General features: G+C 38.6%; 1 protein-coding gene across 2 annotated transcripts in view; it reads left to right on the forward strand.

Moving 5' to 3' along the window:
* Positions 1-417: 417 nt before the first annotated feature.
* Positions 418-22,182, forward strand: part of sema6cb (semaphorin 6Cb) — a 153,231-nt gene continuing 131,466 nt past the window's right edge. The window contains exons 1-2 of one of the 2 annotated variants that reach the window (XM_088014052.1): positions 418-659; positions 17,189-17,254. The gene's annotated coding sequence lies outside the window, so the exon portion shown is untranslated. The remainder of the gene's footprint in view (positions 660-17,188; positions 17,255-22,182) is intronic. The other variant, XM_088014054.1, reaches the window with a different exon arrangement.

The raw sequence follows: 22,182 nt of genomic DNA on the forward strand, positions 1-22,182 counted from the left end.
TATAAATTATATTTACTATTGTCATGCATTTTTTTAATATATTGTTTTAAAGTGTGACATTATTGGACATTCAAATTAGCTGTAGTATGTAATAAAAATAATAGAAGTTCAAGTTTATTGCAATTCATAATATCAATTACAAGAAATGCCTTTGACTTTTCTAGTGCTTTACTCACATCTAATTTCCTCCATGAGGTCAAACTGAGTTTGTTTACCCTGTGCTGCGCTCTGATTGGCTTTTCAAGTTTATAGTACCGATGTTAAGGCATTCAACATCTGGATGAAAAGTGAGCTGTGCTGGGCGCGACTAACGTTTTATGTTCCCTCATTCAACCAATCATAGCAGGGAGTCTTGGTCAATACGCTTTCTGATTGGTTGGAGCTCTTGTCTCAGAGAAGCAAGGAGGCGTGGCTGCTGCGGCTGTTGAGGTGTTGTGATTTCCAGTCGGACTGGCTCCAGTCCTGTCACAGCAGTGTGGGGCGCCTTTTCTCTACGCTGGCGCTCTGGGAATACTAACTGTTTTCCGAAAACAACCAGCTTCTACACTAACAACTCTTCGTTTTTTTTTCTTTATAACGACTTGCTCTTGTTCCTGCGACCTTATAGAAAGACTGCTAGATACATTTTGCTAGAGTGGAAGAGCCGTGGAAACAATAAGGTAAGAGCTGCCTGCTTTTCTAGTTGCGGACTGAGCGGTGCTGTCTCAGCTATGCTGACTTTGCTCATTAAGACTCTGAGGATGCTCTAACTTTGCACAGAAGAGATGTTACAGCAGCAGCGCCAACTGCTAATAAACAGCATAACAATCCTAAATTGTTTTTGAACTCTCGCCAAGTTAAAGCCTTTCTTATTTTTTTTTCCACCAGCGGTCCAGTCATTCTTTGCGCTCAGACTGAATTACTGAATTGATGCAAGCTTCCCCAAGCTGGAGTCGGGACTTTTGTAATCTTCTTTAATAATTTTGCAAGATATGTTTTTTGTGTGTGTCTGCATTCATTTTTCTTAGACCAACATGCTATTTGCAGCAGTAGTCTCTGCAAGTTATTGCAACCAGATCTCATTGATTGGCCTTTTGACTGGAACACAGTTTTCATCTAAACAGCCGCTTGTTCTCAAGAGAAAGCTTTAACTTGTGCAAAACAGTGCACTGACAATAAAAAAAAGGTGAGGTAAACAAATCAGTCTGGCAGGACGCGATCATTGCATAAGTGTTTTATATTGTATTGAAAGAGAACCTTTCCCTCCCACCTCGCCTATATTTTGCCTCTTAAATCATGCTTACTCCAGCTGCAGTTTAGTCTCGATGCCAGAGTCTCTGGGGGAAGCGATGAGCTCATTGTTCTAATCTAACAGGTTTCTGCTTCTGCACGCAGAGTTTAACATCAGCCTGTGTTGGATCTCTAAAATACACACAGATTTAGAATATTTTTTTCACCCCTATTTTTTTCCACCCCTAAGATTCCTCGAAGCGGTTGGTGGTTATTTACCTTGAAATAGATGCTTCGGAGTTGCTCTCTGCAGAAATACAGATCTTTGATTTGTCTCAGCTTGTTGTGCATTAGGTGTCTCATCTCCCTCTGTGGGTTTTTAGTTTCAGCTGAGGCTAAGAACAATTGAACAGTAAATATATCTCACCCTGCACAAGAGGAACAATCGTTATGACTACTTTCCCCCCATATTTGCCTCATTTTTCTGACTCAAACTAAAAGTTTTCCCAGCATTAAAAAAAAAAAAAAAAAAAAAAAAAAAATCAGTTCAACTTTGCCCTGATTGAGCTGGGTTATTTGCAGATTCTAAATGCTCCTTTGTTTTGATTATCTGGTCAGATGTTTAGGTGCTGTCCATGTGGTCAAATCTTGTGACTTTCTTTGGTTTAGCTTTGTCTCCATCCTCTCAGCTGCTGCAATGACTTTGCAGGATGGGGAGGGGATGGTGGCACTCATGGCTTGCGGTTTTCTTACCACACTTGTACAATGATTTTGCACTCTTTGCTGCTTCCAGAGTATTGCAGTGTGGTTTCAGGTTATTCTATTTGACATGTAGCTGGTGTGCTGACAAGTAGGAGTGCAGGGCAAGTGGGATGCTCCTGTGTGGCCCGATTCTCTACCAGCAGGTCTGTCTGTGCTCCCACTCGCACTATGAATAGTGCAGACCCATCTACATTCAGCCCTCGTTTGAGGTGGTTGTCAACACTTGGCATAAGGCGGCCCCTGTTTGTTTTTTTCCGCCGCTTATACACATAATCATTAGGGAAAATTTGTTTCTGCTGACAAATGAGTTGGTCATAAATGTGAGAAAGTGCCAAGTGCCCAGCATTGCATTCATTCCTCATCACTGCTCAGAATTGCTTTCTCTTCATCCAGTCCTCGTTCCCCGAGCCCTGATAGGTTTGTCGCTTAGTTAGCGTGGTTAATGGTGCATTTAGCCCAGTGTGTAATTTTATTTCCGATTTCCATTTTATCGTTTGCTTTGAGTTTGAAATGACGGACCCTATATGTGCGGATGGCATCCTCCTAATGGTCCTCAGGGTAATGATGGTTGAAATAGGCTTCTAACCGGAGGCTGAGAGCTCTGGCCCTTGGGGGACATTCAGTTTGACTATTTTCATGTCAAGATGAAGTGTTCAGTAACCGTGTCTGTGGATATAAAGCGAACACTCTAACTTATTTTGCAGCTTTGATCGGTCAAAAAGGAAAAAAAATCTGTATTTCAGTGCAATGGATGAAGACACTTTACATTTTCTCCCCAGGCGCTCTTGAAGTTGCTGAATAGCTGCACTCATCCTCCTTTTCCCCCATTCTGTGCTCAGAGGAACTTGAGGGCGTTGCATGATAGATTTCAGGCTGTTGTCGTGCCACCTTAACAACAGTGATTTGTCTGAAGTGTCTCATATCTCCGAGCACCATCCGTAACAGCTGATGTCTAAAGAATGGGTTGGTGCAATACCGTGCTTCAGGAAGCAACAGTTAACCCAGCCCCCCTTCACATCCACAACATATGGGACTTTGTTTGGCCCTGCACCTGAGAGCGGCACTGGTCTGTGACACCTCATATTTCATTTTGATAATGGCTGGTTACCCGTGGCAACTGTGCTGCCAGGAAGAGTCTTGCTTCTTGAAGGGCATGGGAGGAAAGAGAGAAGGTGGGTGGGTTATGGGGATGTGCACTTCAAGGTTTTTTTTTTTTTTTCCCCCTCTCAGCACCTCCACCCTTTCCTGGCTGGTTGTGTTGTAACCAGCGAAGGGTGTGGGACCCCTGGGGAGTGAATTATTACCTGTCAGCCCTGCAAGTTCCCTGCCATCCATAATCCCAGCCTGACGCAGCACAGGCCAGTCCGGGCTATCTGCTGAGACCACCGGGCCTTGGCCTCAAGGTCTGGCCCTGTTGAGGCCACAGCTGGTAAGAAATCACATTAACATGTTGCATCAGGTGTAACAAATGCACAGTCTCATACCTTATGCAGCATGGCATGTGGCTCTTCCATCATTGCTCTTTCTCAATGCGTTTTTTTTTTTTTTTTTTTTTTTTTGTGCTCCTGGACCTGAGAGGAAGAAACTTCTCTTCTTTGCCTTGGAGTTACATTTTCTGTTTCGCTGAGTTGGTGCTCTCAGTCTCCCAGGTATATTAGTATGCCTGATTTTAAAGTTCATTTATAGATTGCCTTTGGCACAGATGTAATAGATGGTGTCAGTTTTGTTGCATCTGCTTCCCTGTTATTGGTCCAGACTGCTGGAAGTTAAAGTGAAAACAGTACTAACAGTCATCCCTCCCATTGGTGCGATCCAAAGCCTTGGCAGAATTGTAATTACACTTGATTCCAAAAACAGGCGTGTAGCTTTATCCCTCCTGTGGTCCTGGTGTGGGTTCCTCCTGCACTGGAAATTACAGTCGAACTGATGAGCGTGTAAATTACGGTAGGGAAGCTTCAGAGTTCAGTGAAAGGCTAGAGGGGTGAGATAGAAAAAGAGGCGGGACGTGGCGGACCACAAAATGGACAAGCGACAGCCCTCGGTCCGTCCATCCAGACTGGCTGTCTTTTTGTGGTTTCTCCAGGCTGTTCTTCTGAAACATTAACCCCTTGTCAAACATGGACTTGGGTTTTGCTTGCCAACCCACCAAGGCCACAAGCAGTGAGCAGAAACAATTCACAACTGTTTGGTTATGTGCTTCATGGAGCACACTGGATGAAGTCCAGCAATTAGAGGGGAGCATATAACCCAAAGCTCGCAAAATCAGCAGATTCCCCAAGATTTATATTTCTATGGCAGAGAGGGGCTCCTGGCCAATAAAAGTACCTTTAAGAATTGAAAGCTGCAAAGCTGCATGGATTTTCAAAGTGGCTGTTCTCCTTTGTCTCACATAAATGTTTAGACATGCCTGGTTTTGGCATGAAGTTAGAGCCATTCTTGACCCGTGGCTTTGTCTTTAATACTCCCTAGTCAGCTGTCCCTGTTAAAGAGATTACCCACTCTTTCACACATGTTCAGTCATGTGCTTCAAAAGATGAACATGCTATGCACTAGGTAGCATTGAAACAATCCACCAACTTGCTTGGACCACTTAATCCTTGCAGGCTTGTTGGGGTGCTGTTTCCTATCTCGAGCAGTGAGCGAGAGTCAAGGTATACCCTTACCTACAGCGTAGCATTCTAACTTTGCCAGGTAAGGTTTTGGAGCAAAACAGGAAATAGAACGTGGACAAAAAATCCCCATGCAGAGGAAGAACACGCAAACTCCACAAAAGAGTCAACAGCTGGGGCTGAGACCCAAAACCTTGGTTCTGCAAGGTAACCATGCTACAACTATTCCCCCATACAACTTTTTCTTAAAGTTATATCTAAATGTCTTCCTCTGTGTAGCATAAATATAATCTTCTCATGTAAGGACAATTAAGAAATCACGGCAGATTTAATTGATAACTTAAAGTGCAAGAAAAACAAATCCCGTTCCACTTCTTAGTTTAATGATGGGAAACATCTGAGCTCAGGAAAGGTGTGTTTATTAATAACTTTGATCCATAAATTCCTGCTAATAATCTGTTCTGTAGATATTCTCTGTTAATTAAACATGCTTTTTGCAACCTGTTGTGTATAAACAGCCAGTTTGTTCTTAATTACAGGTCATTTACTGTATAGCAAGTTGAATCACTGTTACCTTCAGCTGCTCTTATCAATGAGAATTATTGAGTAGTCTTACTCATGATGGAAACACAGCAGGGTTGTCTGTACAAGTTGAAGTTTAAGACGTGTTATCTGCAGCTATTTGAGTAACTTCATGTTGTGTCACCATATTTGGGAGGCTTTTGTTCATTGCTAAACATTCCATCACTGTTTCTGTAATATCATCTTTCTCTGCAGATCAGAGCAAAGAATCCATGTTTTCTTTTTAGCTTGTGAAATTAATAAACAGAGAAAACCCAGATCGGAGCTCACATCTATATCATGTTTCCAATCTATCCACACTCCTTGGGATTTTTTTACACTTTGCCACATTAAAATAAAAAATGTCCATGTGTTTTTGTTGAATTGTTTGTTCCAGAACAACACAAAGTAGCACACGACGTATAATGTGTCAAAAGGACAAATAGTTTAGAGAATCGGTTCTTTTGCTTAAAACTGAAACGCATATTTTAAATTACTAATAAATAACAATTAGACACTGTAAAGGCCCACATTGTCAGCACTAAACTTTAGTCTTTCTATCTTTTGCCTTTTGTTCTGCATGCTATTTTCATCTTGTGTCTAATTTGTGAATTTGCTTTTTATGTAAGCAGCACTGTACGAAAAAAAACAAAACAGTATATTTCTAACAACTTTTTTTCACAGCATATTAGTTTCAGTGCATCATGCTTTTTTTAGCGCTCATTTCCATCCTTATTGCTGAGTGTTTTTCTGCGCTTCATTTCACTGAGATTGGCTCTCAATCAAACAGTGTGGGCGGCACAGTAACGATCCTTTTTCTTGGATTTTCAATTTGTGAAGTTTTCTTTTCTCTTAGTGAAGTTATTTTCTTTGCCAGTTCAGCTGCGGTGGCTATCACAACTTTGTACTAACAGCCCAGTTACTCTCCTTCCTCCCTCGCCCCCCTCCTTAACAAACTGCTGTTTCTTCTGGAGGAAATGTAACCATCCATCTTTGTGCCAGAGGTTATTTTGCTGCAGAGACCTACCAGTCACCAGCAGGTTTTCACCATCTCTTTTATTTGGTGCATGCATTCTGAGTGAACATTTAGCTTAGCTTGTTTATGCTGCATGTCACAATGAGTTGGAACACACTGATTATTGTTAGTGATGCACCAATCAAGCTGACATTGAATCTAAATGGTCAGTTTTCCTTGATCAGATTTATCAGATATTAAAAAAAGTAATTTTCTTTGCTGTTTATTAAATTGATTAAACTGCACACCAAAATCACAGTTCAGTACAATTTTGGTTCTGCTTTAATTATTTTGGGATGTTAAATTTTTGAGGGAGGATATGGATCTTCTAGTGATCAGCAAAGCTGGATTGAAATCTAATGGATCTTTAAAAGTTAATAAAATGGAACTAGAAGCCGACTACAGACGAATCCTTGGGGGTCCCCACATGTGAGAGGAGTAGTTTGTGTTAATATGGAAATCATGAAGTCAAACTTCAAATAAAACCAGAAATATTGGCCAGAAATGCCTGATTAATGCGTCTGTGAGCATCATTACAAATGTTTTTGTTTTATTTGCTCTCAATTAGATGGTAAAACTTTCCTGCCAGACTGTGAAATTTGTAGTTTCAAACTTGGAAGGTGGCTGCATGCCTGAACTGCTGCTTTGTGCAGCTTGAAGATAAGGAAACAGCTTCTATCTTCAGGGTTGTGTTCATGCAGATATTTGTCAAGAAACTGTTTCTTGGATCCAGGAGCATTAACTTCACCAATCAGAGGATAATGACAAAATTAGAGCCTCTTCCTCTTTTTCTTCTTTCATCATCAGTTTTTTAATTCCTGAAATATCAAAACATTATGACAGAAACTCAGTTCTGTCTTTTTGTGAAATGACTCCAAAAAGCAAAATATTTCTTTTTCTTTCTATGATGATTGCTGCCTCCTTTGGTTTTATTCAGCTGATGACACAACACAGTTTTAAGGAGAATATTTTGGATTTAAATAAAAACCAACGGATTTTATAAAATCTTGCACTTTTTCTACAAGTTGTATCCACTGATTAGTGACAAAAGCAACAGTACATGCAGACATTGATTACACCCTTTAAGAAAAACTTTATTAATTAGCTGTGTAAACAGAGAACAAAAAGCAAATCATAAGTGATGATTAGCATTTAATGTATTATGGTTTAAAACAAGTTCATTGTAGATTTTGAAGTTGAAGTTATGCACTAATAAATAAATAATCCTTATACTTTTAGATACTTTTTAAGTTATTTGCAACTGAAATGAAGACAACTACTGGAAAAAAATCAGGACTCAAGAATAAGAGCATTCTTTTGTAGGTGGAGATAGCTTGTGCATAAAGGTCGAAGTAATTAGTATGACAAATTCCTACATAGTTAAGTTATTATGTATTTTGCTAAATAGCTATAGATTTACATTGATAGAAAAATATCATTAGCTGCTTACAGAACAGAGTGAGATGAAAATGTTTTTCTAGTGATGCTGCAAAATGTATTAATATTTTCTTGTCAGGTTTCTGGTTTCCGCCTTGTCTAAAGCATTTAGGTTTATTATGCAAAGCAGGGCAGGTCTGCTGATTTGTTACTATAAAAGTAATTCTGAGTTATGGCCATGCATTATTGTTGATTATTGCGAAATGGGAATTTTTAGAGCCCTGAAAGGTGAAATGAAGCAGGAAATTAAAAAACTAAGATAAGGACTTCTTTTATTTTGTCATATTTATTCAAAGCTGCTTGGTTCACCTGGTAAGATCCCATTATATCCCACCCTTGCTGCCTACACGTTTAACAGGCAGGTATTCATATCTTTAATTTAAGTATGCAGACCCCCCGATCCTCCTTCAACCCTCCCAAAGAGTTTTCAGATGTCTTTCAAAAATGAAATGCTCCTCTATAAGCGCTGTAACGTGATGCCTGTACTTGATCTCCCAATTCTTACGACTGGTAGAAATTCAGACATGATTCCCAGCCTTTTCTTTCATTAGATTTATTTTAATTTATTGGCTTTATTGTGGTTAATTTTTCTGAGAACAATTCTCAAAAGAAGATTTTGATCTCTCCTAGAACATGTTACACTCAGAAATTAAAGTTAATTTAAAAAGCTTTTTTTTTTTAACCTGCTTCAGTCAGGTTTTTTTTTCTCTTTTTTTCAATTGGCAATTAAAATTAAAGCTTGCATGCTATTATTGGTGTACATTTTAGTGTTCACCATATGTGCAGCGAGTATCTGATTTGGACGCTGTCTACTAGATACGTCTACACTCCTACACATGCTGTGGTCATTTTCCTCCATTTCCCAGAACTACAGGCTGGTTTCCATCAAACTGAGGCTATTTTTAAAACGGTCTTTAGTGGGGCTATCGGGGGCAGGGGTGGGGTTCAGTTAATGTCATAAGAATCCAAACTGGGCAGTGGTCCAATGTGAGTAAAACATACCATCCCCTCCTCTTCTCATGTACTCTGAAACTCTTCAAGTTCCAGTAATATGTGTGTGTATAGGTTTATTAACCAAGTGTTGACTCACCCCTGCAGCTATGCGTGTGGATGTGTGTGGGGGGAGATTGCTTTCTTGAAGTCAGTTAAAATTAGCTCCTCATATTGCACCAGGAGAGTTTTTAAACTGTTCTGCTCAGAGGAAGAGAAACAAAACCAAATTTTTAAATGGAAAGCAATCTGCTTATGGTAAAGAGTTTTGAACTGAAACTAAAACTTTGGCAATTTCTTAACTTTCAGCTCACTGGATGATGCACATGTTGATGGACTCACAGTTCATACACCTTTTTTTTTAATTCAATCTATAACCTGGGTAGAATAATTCAGTTCAGTGGTGACATTGCAAGGTACTATCCTTATGTCTAAAGTTGCAAATCTTGTGCTAAAGCCAATTCTCAATATACTACTGATGGTTGTTTTCATGGAAATTAGATTTTTGGTGAATGTTTTTACTGAATGTAATGGGGAAGCAATGTTACTTAAGGTTGGATAACAACTGATGGTGACATTGGTCAAGTTGTTTTTCATGAAACTGAATTGGAGTCAAACTGTGAAGCTCCAAACATTTGAACAGGTTCAGATTAATTGCAGATAATTCAACATAAGTGTGTTTGTCTGTGTGCTCCTGCAGTGATGTGGATGGCTGCCTCATGCAACAAAACATGATCATTAATTTACTGTGCGGGTGGAAGCTTGTTTTCATACAGAGAAGATGAATAAACACAACAAAACACATCTTGTTAAGTCACGCAAGATGACTGCATTTTCCAGGGTATGGAACTACTTTTCTTTCTTCTTCTTCTTTTCTTTCGGTTTGATCTTTCCCTCCTCATTGCTTCCTACATTCTCCCACTTCCCTTAATCTGTCCCTGAGGGGTTAGTTTCTGGTGACTGACAGGAAGAATACCATCCGTGTATAAACAAAAACCCAGACCACGCTATTGCTTTAAAGTCACAAGTGAATGATGGGAGAATGTGACAAGAATGAGGGTGCAAACACACATTCACACTCTGACCATGTCTGAGACTGACAGTAGCCCTCCAGCGAAACCTTGTGCATTAGTGTCGACCTGAGGCTTCAGGTACCAGGAGAATAAAATGTCAAAGTCCAGTTTAAAGACTTGGACAGAAAGACAGTTCACAGGAGTTTATAGTTTGAGGCTAATTTTTAAAAACCTTTCTGCAGGATTGTTTTTTGCAGTTATTTTCTTGACTGCTGATATCCTCTTGATGTGAAAACAGCATCCTGTCAGCCTACTGCAAACTAAAACCCTGGTCCAACTAGATGTCATAGTTTACTTTTGCTCCTTGTGTGACTTATGTTTGTAAGGCTCTAAAGTCCTGCCTGATCCAAACCCTTAAAACTTTTTATTTTTTTTTATTTTTTAATTTTTGCTAGAACAGTTATTTCTTTATATGCTTTCAGTGTTTGAAGAAAAGTCTTGAACATGATGTACTAGTGAGATCTTTGAAAGGAAATTTATAAAAGCTCACTTTGTTGCTTGGTCATTTTTTTTAATTCAACATTTTGTTCTGCAGGCATAACTAATATCTGCAAACCACTATCACTCTTGTCAGTTCACCATGGTCTCTGACTGATGTAATTTTCAGTGTGGAATAGGCTATAGAGATCCACTCATAGGGCCGCATTTTAGCTGGCAGAGAGCACTCAGATATGTTCAAAGAGCTGTAGGATTGTCCACATTGTGCACTATGTAGCACAGATTACAACAATTCAGATTTTGACACACACTCCCACTCACACACAGTGCAAAGCTGTAAGTGTGGAGATTTAATTTAATGCACATACAAGCTGTTTTATTTTTATTTCTTCACCACACCTGTAAATTTAAATTGGGTTCTGGCTAACTGAGTTTTATTAAAAACAAGAAAAGTTGAGGTAGATAATTAGGTGTCGGAGCTGTTCTGTTTCCATCTGTTGGGCATCTGTCAGGTTCATTTTTTTGTCAGGAATAAAATTCATAGGCCAAATTTAAACAATTAAAATAACAAATAAATTAAAGTTGTCAGATCATTGTGTAATGTAGTGCATTAACATCAACGCCACAGCCCTTCTTTTACAATAAACCTTTTTTGCAATCCACACAAAGAAATGTAAACAAAGTTTTGCATTTTATGCTTTGAATTATACATCTTAAGTGCCAAGGCAGCACAACATGAATACATAAAAAATAATGCACATATTATTCATGTATTAAGCTTGAGCATGTTGAATGTAAAATGTGGTTGAATTGGAGATAAAGTAAAATAATTGTGTGTTCATTAACACAGAGGCACAGCGCAGTAAAGTAAGGAAAAATAAGAAAATGTAGAAGACTTTAACCTCTGACTTCATTTAGCAGAAAAAAAAAATATCTTATGGTTGTGTTATTTATCATTCTGACTCATAACCCCTTATGTAATGCATGGTGCTTGAGTTTGCAGTGAAACCTGCATACCATCCAGTCCTCTTTATCGTCAAACTGAAGTGCTTTCATTCTTTTCAATTTGCTTCAGCTTTTTAAACCCCTAAAAAAATCTACTTCATTTAGAAGTTCTAGGTTTTCCCTTGAAATTTACAATTTAAAGTGATTTTTCAGTGCTACTCACTGTCTGCCTTTGTTATGTGGACCTGTTCCTGCCTCCTGCTATGTAGAGAGCAGCTGAAATACCAGTGATTGTGAAGTAAAAAACAAAGGTGCATAGATTATGAAAAAGAACCTTGTTCTTTCTATTACCTTTAACTTTGTTGAAGATATAGACCAATATCAGCAAGTTTGATTTCCCAGTTTTTAATTTGGCAATATTTCAATAAACAGCTTCAGATGAAAACACTGGTTCAAGTAGCAAAATGTGAGTTTGTTTAAATCATCTGTATTGAGAGAGAGCTATGTTTTAATTAAATGAAATGAAAAAGCTCTGCTAAAACACTAACTTTTTAACCTGGTTAACCCTATGCTTTTTCTGCCGGAGAGAAAATATTTGTTAAGAAAAATGGCTGGGAGACGATGCAGTGTCCAAAGTCCCTGGTGAGTGAGCTAAGTGGGGCGCAATTACAATACTAATGTGGAACATGTGATACTGACACAGTGTGAGTGGATGTTGTTTTGCTTTTTAGTGGATTTGATGTCATAAAAATGTCATTGACTGTTCAAAGGAAACTATCAGTCTATGAACTTAAACCAGCATCCCCACAATGTTCTGCTGCTCTTCCTACAACATGATCCACTTTAGTAGTTACCGCTTCCATCCTTCTGATGTGAAAATGAAATGTGTCAAAGAGTACAAACAGACTAACTGGTCTGTGCCCGACATGTGCAGGAGACACGGGTCACTTACTGAACTGAGGCGGTCTATTCAGCAGGAAGATCTTTTTAATTAGGCTATGTTCTTTTAATTAAGCACCCAGCGTAATGTCTGTGTCCATTTGTCACCCTGCTTTGCTCAGGCACAACTGGTTGAAAATACCCCCTTTTGTGTCCTCAGAGTTTCAGGGGACCTTGCTTCTCATTAAATATCCTCTTTCACAGAAACTTACTTTTTTTTCTGGGTTCTTCTTTAGATTAGCATGATAATACCCCAAAGAGGGTTGAAAAAGTGGTGGAGAGCTGTTGCTGGACTGCTCATCAGATTGAACATGTTGAAGACCCTGGTTATTATCATTCCAAATGCGCCATCGGTTAAACTAACAGCCTGAATTCTGACATTTATCTCCGGTGTCATAGAACGAGTGTCAATTGCATAGGGAGCACAATGGCAAATTACAGGTTATGTCTTGCTCCTTGGAGCCTGGATCTTTCCCCAGTGTAATTATGCTATGCTAATTCTGCCCCCCATCCAGTTTCCATGATGGAAAGAAGGCTTCCCAACAGTTTGGATGGGAATTGAAACTTGAATGAGTAAATGTATTAATTTGCACATTGGCGATGCCCACAAAACCTGAGCACATCCTGCCTTTTTTCCCTTGAGCCAAAAAAAAAAAAAAAAAAAAGACGACAGCAGGGAAAGTCTCCGCTTTTAGCTTGTAGCCATTTTTCCAGAGACGGGGTCGGCTACAGGTCAGCCCACCTTGAACTCCTCAGCTGGATTTATTGTGTCGTAGGTGGACAGGGTTAGGCTGCGCTCCTCCCCTCAACACGAGAACTTTGTTGGTGTTGGACACGGAGCAGACACTGGCACAACAGACAAATCCCTATCCCTCCCTCCAAGGAGATCCCCGCTGGGTTCAGAGGTCTTGTGTTAAGGGTGGTGGCATGACCTGAATACTGATTGATTTTTCTGTAGTCTGCACCAAGGTGGGACGGTGGGGGGGGGAGTCAAACCTCTTATGCTCGCCCCCTGTGGAGACGTGGAATAAGGGAGTTCTGCACAAGGACAGAGGAAACGCTCCTGGTCACAACTTGTTTGACTTTTCTGCTCCACTGTATACATCAGCGGGTGTGTGTTTTCACTTTGCCTGAAACAAGATACCAGACCACATGTTTTCGCTTAACAGACAGCTGAGTGGAGAGAGGGCATGAGTTGGGTCTGTTTGTCATTTGGTGGGAGACAGAAGAGACTACACTACAAAGTTCCTCTAGAGGATTTATTACTTGTTTAAATACAAGGCCAGGCTGGCCAATGACTGTTATAGCAATCATTCCATTAGCACAGTTCTAAGGAATCGAAATGGGACTCATGAGGTAACTATACACCAGTCATAATTAAAAATCACAAATATTCAATGAATATTTTTTGTTGGATATCCCTCCTTACATATTGGATAAAGTATCAGAGAAGAAGGAAGTTGGGGTTTTCGTCTAGAAACATGGTTTAGAGAACTGAAAGGAGAAGAATTGATCTTTTCAATATCAGCTGAGTGAATGTGAGCAGGTTTCACATGATCCTTTGGAGCAGCAGTTATCTATACTTTACACAGAATCCTCAGATAAATATGTAATATCCATTTATTGGGTTTTCCCCGCAACTTGGTATCTTCTTTAGGTGTTTATTTTTCTCAAATTTAAATTTTTCACTATGGATACATTAAGTTTAAGCTCATTTGAGTTTGAATGTATCAAATTACAACTTTTTTATGATCTTCAATATATACATATATATATATATATATATATATATATATATATATATATATATTTGTTTTTGTTTTGTTTTTTTTCATTCAATTCAAAACTTGTTTTCCTGACGGGCTGAATTTAAAGCATGCAAGAATGCCAAACTGACAAAGTTAATGGAGAAAGTCAGTGTAATATTTTGGCCTCAAAATCATGAAATATTGAAACAGAAAACTCAGGAAAAATGTTTTAAAAGAATTGTGGAATCATTTGGCTCCATTTTGTTATGACTATTTAATTTGGGTGAACCCAGTAATTATCTCGGGGAATTCCCATGTGCAGCAGGAGACGACCATAGCTTCCACACTGTATCTGTAAACAACATTTATCTTTGGGCATCAGAGACTCTACTAAGCTCCACAGATACACTAACAATCTGTTAACAGAGGCCTCCACGTTCCTTTCTTATCCTCTCACCTCAAGCATTTTTATTACTTCCCTGAATGAAACACAGAAATCACATTTGAAGTTTGAACACAATCAATAATCAACATTAAAAGTTATTTAATGATTATTTCAAAGCTTTCTGGATTGCAAAATTAGCCAAGCTAAGATTTCACCAAATGAAACCTTTTGCTAAGTTATATTTAAGCTGTATTTTGTAAGACTTGTTCATCAACAATCTTTCTTATTTTGAAATCCTGGCCAGAGACCTATCAATGTCTCTGGCATGGATAGGTGTGCTTTGGTTAAACTTGTTACAAGGCTGTTTTTGAAGTGACCCACACAGACAACTCTTGACAAACTGAGATCAGTTGTTTAATTAGTTCAGCTTTCTGCTAAGGTAGCCAAAACAGATGGACCAATATGAAAATTTGGGTGGATTTCATTTCCGATTTTAATGCTAATCTTAGGGGCAATAAGTAACTGATATTTACTGAATATCATCACCTACTTTGCTTTGTTTTCTTTTAAACACCCCCACATCCTGCTCCGCATCACAATCACTGTCACATGACTAAACAAATACCAAATAACCAACTCCCTCCTTTCCCTCTCCTGAAACATAAATGACAACAAGATGGAAATAAGCATTGATTATTCACCTTTTTAACATATTGGTATTGAACCAATAAGTGAAACTAGGCTGGTATTAATAAAATCGGCCAATACCAATATCACTTTATCTATATTGGCCAATACATCGACAGGAGCCAGACTGTAGTTGAGTGCTTAACAGAAATGCCACTTGTAGCTTACCAACTGTAGTTTTTTTTTTTTTTATAACCTTTTTAAAAACTGTTTAACACATTTATTCCACTAACTCTTATCTGTGATCATACACCTTCAGGTCTGTCTGTAGATTACTGGTGTTTAGTCTACTTCAGTAGGATAAGTGCATGTTGCCAGGCTAAACGGTATGGGAGGGAGGGTGTGGAAGGAGAGAGTATCTTGACGCTAACCAGGCCCCTCCATCCAGGCTCTTTCCGTATATTCAAAAGGTCTTCAAAGGTTATCAAAGTAATTATTTCTTCCCTCCATTTGGGTGAAATGGCAATTACACGTTGTTTTCTTATGCTTGTTGACTGGAAACGATGAAAACCATTGGCAATAAAAAGAAGAGCCACTTCTTTTTTGTGTAAGCTTTAAAGAGTTAAAATATTTATACAAGCTAAGCTTCCAATTCAACTGTACTGGGACCAAGTTCTGATTTTATCTCTGCAGTTGAGGTGATGTACTGGATCTTTTTTTTTTCAGTTGTTTAACATAGTTTGTCTTTACTGGGCTTTTAATGACACACTTTGCGTCTCCCCACTATTGTCTTACAGTGCTTTAGAAATGTGAGCGGTTTGTGATGTCCAATATTTCCAAAAATGTACCAATCACATTCTCCTTATCTTTTGGATGAGTACTTGTGTGAATCTAGCATATGGCCTGATCTACATCAACAGACCTACTAAGGTGCGCTACAAAGCACTCGTATTAAATCCATCTAGTTGTATTTAAGGGCAATTTTCAGTCTGGAGACTGAAAATGTTTCAGAGATAGTGGAGTGTTTGTCGAGCTGGCACAGGCGTTGTTTTGCACAAGGCCTTATCTGCCTTTTTGATGTTTTTTTTTTGTATTGTTTTTTTTCCAGCTTATGCCATTTGTTGCCATAGATGGTGAACAGACTCCCTGAACTGTTGAAACAAAAAATAATGACCGGAGGTATCAAATTACCCAGGATAAACTATTACTGATAAATAAAACACGATTGTGCTTTCTATCTGGGGCTTTTCTGGGTCTCTTGTAAAAAAGACAAAACAAAAAAAGAAAAGGAAAAAAAAGTTGAAGAGAAAGTGAAGAAGGAAAAACAAGCCTTTGAACCGACTTTGCTGTAACCTCAACTGAACCATCACCAGTAAGTGACAGCCAGCTGGACAGTTTAGTACTTGTGAAGTTGCTGCCTCTCTGAAGGTTTCAGGCCTCAAAGGTACTTAAAATGTCCTTTTTGAAAATAATGGATCAAAGTTTGGCTTTGAGAATGCTATTACTTATTACAACATCTGCAGAAAACTACGTAAACATGGCCAACAGTTTTTCTCTTTAAGAATGTATGACATAGATGCTTAAGTTTATAGACATTTAGTTGTGATTGCTTTTGCATTATAAATAGGCTTTTTGGCCTTTGAAACAAAATTTAGAGCATTAATTTACATCCAAATTGCATGTTTGTATTTCTCTTATTGCAATGACTTGACTCTCTTTCACCTTTTCTGCATTTTTGCTTATTCAGGGTAAACACAAACATTGTTATTGATACTTATTTTTTATGTACTATGTGTGCAACCACGTTTGTAGATTTTGTGCCAAAGAATCTGAGGAATATTGGAAGTAAATGTAAACATCCTTTTTCTGTCTGGAGCAGCGGTCATCCTTACAGCAAACTGCCCACATGGGTACAAATCTTTCTCATGAAGATGCCATAAATTCAGCTGAAAACTTTTGAGGAGTAGATGCTGGCTGTTTAGGAGTTGACATGTTATTGGTTACATCTTACTGTAGGAGTCTTTGTTTTTTTTCCCTTAGGTTTGTGTTTTGGCAAGGTGAAGACATTTTTCTTGGAGCAGATTGCCAGAGCAGATTGTGAGCTGAGATGCTATCATCACAATTGGCTAGTTTGAGCTGTGGGATTTGTCGAAAGATTTTGTTCACTTATTGCAAATGCATTCTGCATCTCAAAACATGCGTTTTCCACTGGATTTTAGGCTGGTTGCTTCACGTTAACATGGCTCTTCAAGGCATTTTACTTATCACATGTTCTGATAGGTCTTCATAGGTTTTCATTGTTATTCATTGCTGGGCTTGGCATCCTTTGATGAAAAATAAAATATGACTGTATTCAGAGTATTAGGTGGCATCAGTTGCAAGCTGCTCAGTGTTATGTCTGCGATACTCAAATGTAATGCTCATCATTTTTTTTCTTTTGTTTCATCCAGATTCAGACACGGCTGCAGCTGAAGCCTGTTCCAACCCTGAATGCTTACCTGTTTTGAAGCTGTAAGGTAAGGACTTCTGCTACTCTGTAAAATGTTGTATAATTAAAAGCTGGAGATTAGATTAAAAGAGAGAGGGAGAGAAATTCAGTGGGGAAATTCAGGCATAGCAGCAGATTAACACAAAGGTGAATATAGAAAAACTAAAAAATTAATTAGAAACTATACACCAAGAATAGCATTCAATGACGTAAAATACTTTTAAAAATGTACATAAGTAGGAAAGTATTTTACTTCTTGCTCAGCAAAGAGTTTTATGATATGCATTACCTGCATAAAAAGCTTAATTTAATTCTAATACTGTGTAGTCATGGTGTCCGACATGAGTTCTAGTGCATATAAACTGTGTATGTGAACAGAGTTTGATTTGATGTGGAGTTTCCCATATTTGTGTTTTTTTGATGTGTTGGATTAATTGATTTGCCTTTTCTTGGTATGTTAGAGAATGAATCGTGGAAGGTTTGCTCATTGCACAGAGTGAGCAGTGTCAGAGTAAGTGCATGACAAATCAACTGCAACTTAAAACAGAAACAGATTTTCTTTAGAATTGTGCAGCTATTCCAGCTCAACCACTACTTCTGTGGTTGAATAGTATTAATATGTCTATGTCCAGATGACAAATGAGAATTTCTTTACTACATTCCAACCTGGCCTCGGAGTTTCACACAACATAACCTCGAGTAAAAATACTGAGGCCTCACATTAATGAAGAGCTTAGACAAAAATTAAAAAAGGAACATGATCTAATTGATTTTATTCAAAAGTGAAAAGCAACAATTATTCTCCCTGCTGTATCATAAGACTTCTTTCAATGTTTCACTTTTGATTATTATACTTATTTGATATAATAAGTTGGAAGAGGGAGAGCTCTGTGCTACTCTATGCTCCCTACTGCTGGAGAAAACTCTGACTCTGGCTCTGACTCAGTCTTGCTTGAGCTGAGATTTGGAAAAATGTTGAGCCAGCTCTCAGTTTTGCAGTTGCATTATAAAAATCACGCTATTTTGTTCTCAACCTCATGTCATCCAACCCTTCTTGCCACAACACCCTGATGAACTCTTCACCCCCTTTTGCATGATTTGTCAGATTTTTGTGGGTGTGTTGTTTATGTGGAAAATGGCCCCAACTACTGAACTTCCAGAAGCTGTTTTTTTAGCCAGAGAGCAGGGTGAATAGTTTTGAAGAGCACTTGTCAAAGTCCATGAAGTGCGTATTGTTGGACCAAAGCACTTAACTCCCTCTGCTCTGTTGTGTGCAGCAGATGGAAAAAGGGAAGTTCTGTGCTACTCTATGCTGGAGAAATGACTCTGGCACTTTCTGTAGCATCACATTGAAATGGCTTTAAATGGTAAGAATGTAACGGATGGTTCGGTATGTCAGTGTTTTCAAAATCCAATCTTTCCACTATTGTACTTCATATTTGACAATTCAGTTCTTGTTAAAAACTGCTTTGGTCTTCTCTAAGGATTTATGTGCTCTAATGGAAGACTGACAGTAATATGAACTTTGCTGTCTCAATACAGAAAGCTGCAGAAATGTGTCGGTAACTTGAGCAATCACAGAAAAGTCACTTTGTTTGGTTTGTAATTTAACTTCTGAACTTTAGAGTGGACAGCAGAGGACAGGGCCAAGGAGATGACAGAACCTCTCATGGGAAGGCTCAAGGCAGATGGTTAGCCAGACACAGACCTGCTGTGACCTTGATAGAATTTAACACTAGCAGTGAAATATCTTTGAACAATACAGCATCAGCACTAATTCTGTGCTTCTCTTGAGTTGTTTTTCTATTGGACAATTGACATGTTCATAGTCTCGTATCGTTGGGTCATCATGAGAACAGCTAATTTTATTCAGAACAGACCTGCATTGTAATCTAATCTGTTTTGTTTCAAATGAAGTGACCACTTGTCAAGAAATAGAATAAAAGCTCCACAAACTCGCATGCTGCTGATTATTGTGTTGCTCAAACTGTGTATTTTTCAGCACATTTACCCAAGACTGGTGAAGTGAATGTGCAAGAATATTTGTTTTATTTATTTGGTTTGACAAATGTTATGCTTTACTATAACTTTCCTTGCATTTGTACAGACACTTAAATATATTTCCTATAATTTTCTTTGGAAAAAGTATAAGTTTGTTGACACAGAGAGATCAGACTGCCATAAAATGTTACATGCATCATGATATCAGGTTGTGTGTGTAAATTATAATTGATGTAGAGATGTGTTCCTGTAATCATCATTTCTTGTCTTATGCAAACCAAAACTTCTCATTATAGAAACTAAATTCAAAGCTCTTTGTCTTGATCAGCGACTCTTTGTAACCTGATATAATTTAAAAACATTTTTGGAAAGAACATTTACTTTCCTCAGAAAGCGAATCATCAAAACCTTTAGTTGCTAATTTCACAATCATCCATTACATTTATTAATTTGGCACTGGCTGCTTCAAAATCCTTCTGCAAACTTTGCAGAAGGATCAATAAAATTGAGGTAATTTTGAGGATGTCGGTTGAGGTGACATGAGAGGCAAGTATTTGTGTGACAGACTTAATTTTAGTTTTGAGAAAGTCAAGTAAGTTTGAAATTTTGATTAAAAGTTGTGTCACTAAAACTGTATTTAATTGTGGTCATTTTTAAGACTTAAAAATTAATTAATTGTGGTCTTAACAATGACCAGAATTTATAAGATTTTAAAAATTGTGGTAATTTGTAAAATTATCATTGTATGTGTTTGCATAATAAGATGCATCATCTCTAGTAAATTAATATGCAGTTATTTTAGTTATTACTGCAGAATGTTCTTGGTTTTGTACCTGCAAAGCCACGACGGAATCATTCCCTGCTTGCAGAAAGCTCTGCATTAGGTAGAATCAAAATGTCATAGCCTGTTGCTTATGATGGTTATGACATGAGAATCCAATTTATATTTAAAGTTTGGAAAGAAATGCATTATTAACAACTTATTCACTGATGTGTCCATAACAGCCTGAGCATTGTCTGCATGCAAACACACATGCACAGCAGTCACCAAGCGCTTACCTTAAAGGATTAGCTTTTGGGTCATAAAACAACTAAAGTTTAATTCTCAGCTTAGATCTGCAGTTAAGTGCTGGTTAGGGTGCAGTTTAATGTTGCAGAGCGAGCTGCAGTAAGTTCAAGCTGGTGTTGTAAAAAGCTAATGTTTGCTCACAACTCTGATCACGGCAACGTTTTAGCCGCTGTGGTAAACTCAGTAGGTGTCAGAAACTGAAGCTCTTCATCTTATAATGCTGAAAGTTTCCTACGAGCGTGGGTATCCTTCCTCCAAGCTTGTTCTAATGAATTACAGCTTTTACTTTTCATTATGCTTGTTCTGGGTGTCTTGTTTCAGATTCAGTTGGCATGTCACAAGTTTCACAAGAAGATTTAAATTCCAAATCAAGAAATGCTGATGAAGCATTTGAAAATGTAATCTTCTGACAGTAACTTGCTCACTTGATTCTCTCCGAGGGATTGTTGGAAGAAATGGAAGTTTACATAGTTCCTGGCAGTACAGGGAATGTCTCATGTCAATACAAGAAGTGATACAACTCAGGCAGCAGACAGGGAAGTATAAACGGCACCTGCAGCATGATACTGCGCAGGCCTCTCGGGCTTTGAGCTCAGTTAAAGGACAACCACGATCAGAGCTGGGAACTGGCTGGTGGGCAACGGGTGTGGAGTGGAGCGGAGGGGGGAGGTCGTTGTGAGAAATAAGAGGAGACGGAGGAGGGTAGAGGTGTCAGCCGTATAATTGGGGTGAGGGGATCTCTAGGGTGGGTAGAGGGAAGCTTTATTAAGATCGCTCAAGTCTGATGTGCTTGCATGGCCGCCTTGCTCTTCCTCGCACACCCACGCCTGTCCTCCATTTCCAAAAGAGACTTTGCAACAGTAAAGTGGTGAAGGTCAAAGTCCCGAAGCTCCTTTCAGTCACAGATAAGACAAAGAACCTCATTACTGAAAAAAACATGTAGAGTATGTATCTTTGGATCCTTTTAATTTAAGGACTTAACATCTTGTATCACTTTCAAGTCATGTCTCAGTTTCTCACTGATGAAACTGTTATTCTAAGCTTTGCGTCAACAGTTATTTAATGACGTGCCAATGATACTTGAGTATTATTTCAAGACATGAGTCAGAATTACATTAGCTCTTTTCATTTGCAACTAAAATGAGAATCATTTTGTACACTGCTCATTTAGTTTTGTTTTGTGATCTAGTTAATGCCCTACTTGAAATGTATTCAGAGCAGAACATTTATGAAATATTTACAATCCAAAGTTTAGAAAAATTATTGCTCCTCTGCCTTGTTTTGACTCCCAATAGAAAATGAACTTCCCAGGCTATCCTTTCTCTAAGACTGATCACAGAGCCTGATGCTGAGATTAGGCGCTTAGCTGCTCCGACAGCATTGGATTGTTACTTTTTGAAGTACCAATATCAATAAATGAATCCTTTTGTAGAAAAATGCCTCCCTGACTTGAGTGTTCAAATGTTTGCCGTCTCACAAAAGCGGATTTTGTGAGTGACACAACAAAGATTTCCTTTAAAAGCAGCAGGCTGTTATGGGAAGAATTAGCAGCTTCCCCCCCAAGATCTCTGCTGTAAATTGGTTTCTGTGAAAATCATGGAAAAAAAAAAAAAAGTGGGGCTGGGGGTCTGTTCACTGCTTTCTTAGTAGCTTGTTAATCCCCCACAGCTTAGGCCGCGGGTAGAGCTGCTTGCACATACAAGGCCCTCGTGGAAAATGGCGCCACTCCTCCTCCAGCCCTCTTTCGTCCTCCTTCCACTCGGTCCTGCAGGGCTTGGCTAATCCTTTGCCTGGACATGACAGGGAGACTGCTGGCTTTTTCAAAGCTGGCTGGACTTCAAAGTTGTGGGGATATTGGGACTTCAGGAGGTGGAAGAAAATTGGGT

Source organism: Poecilia mexicana, unplaced genomic scaffold (assembly GCF_051168715.1).
Source record: "Poecilia mexicana isolate PSO_F unplaced genomic scaffold, ASM5116871v1 scaffold_16, whole genome shotgun sequence".
Taxonomy (NCBI): Eukaryota; Metazoa; Chordata; class Actinopteri; order Cyprinodontiformes; family Poeciliidae; genus Poecilia; species Poecilia mexicana.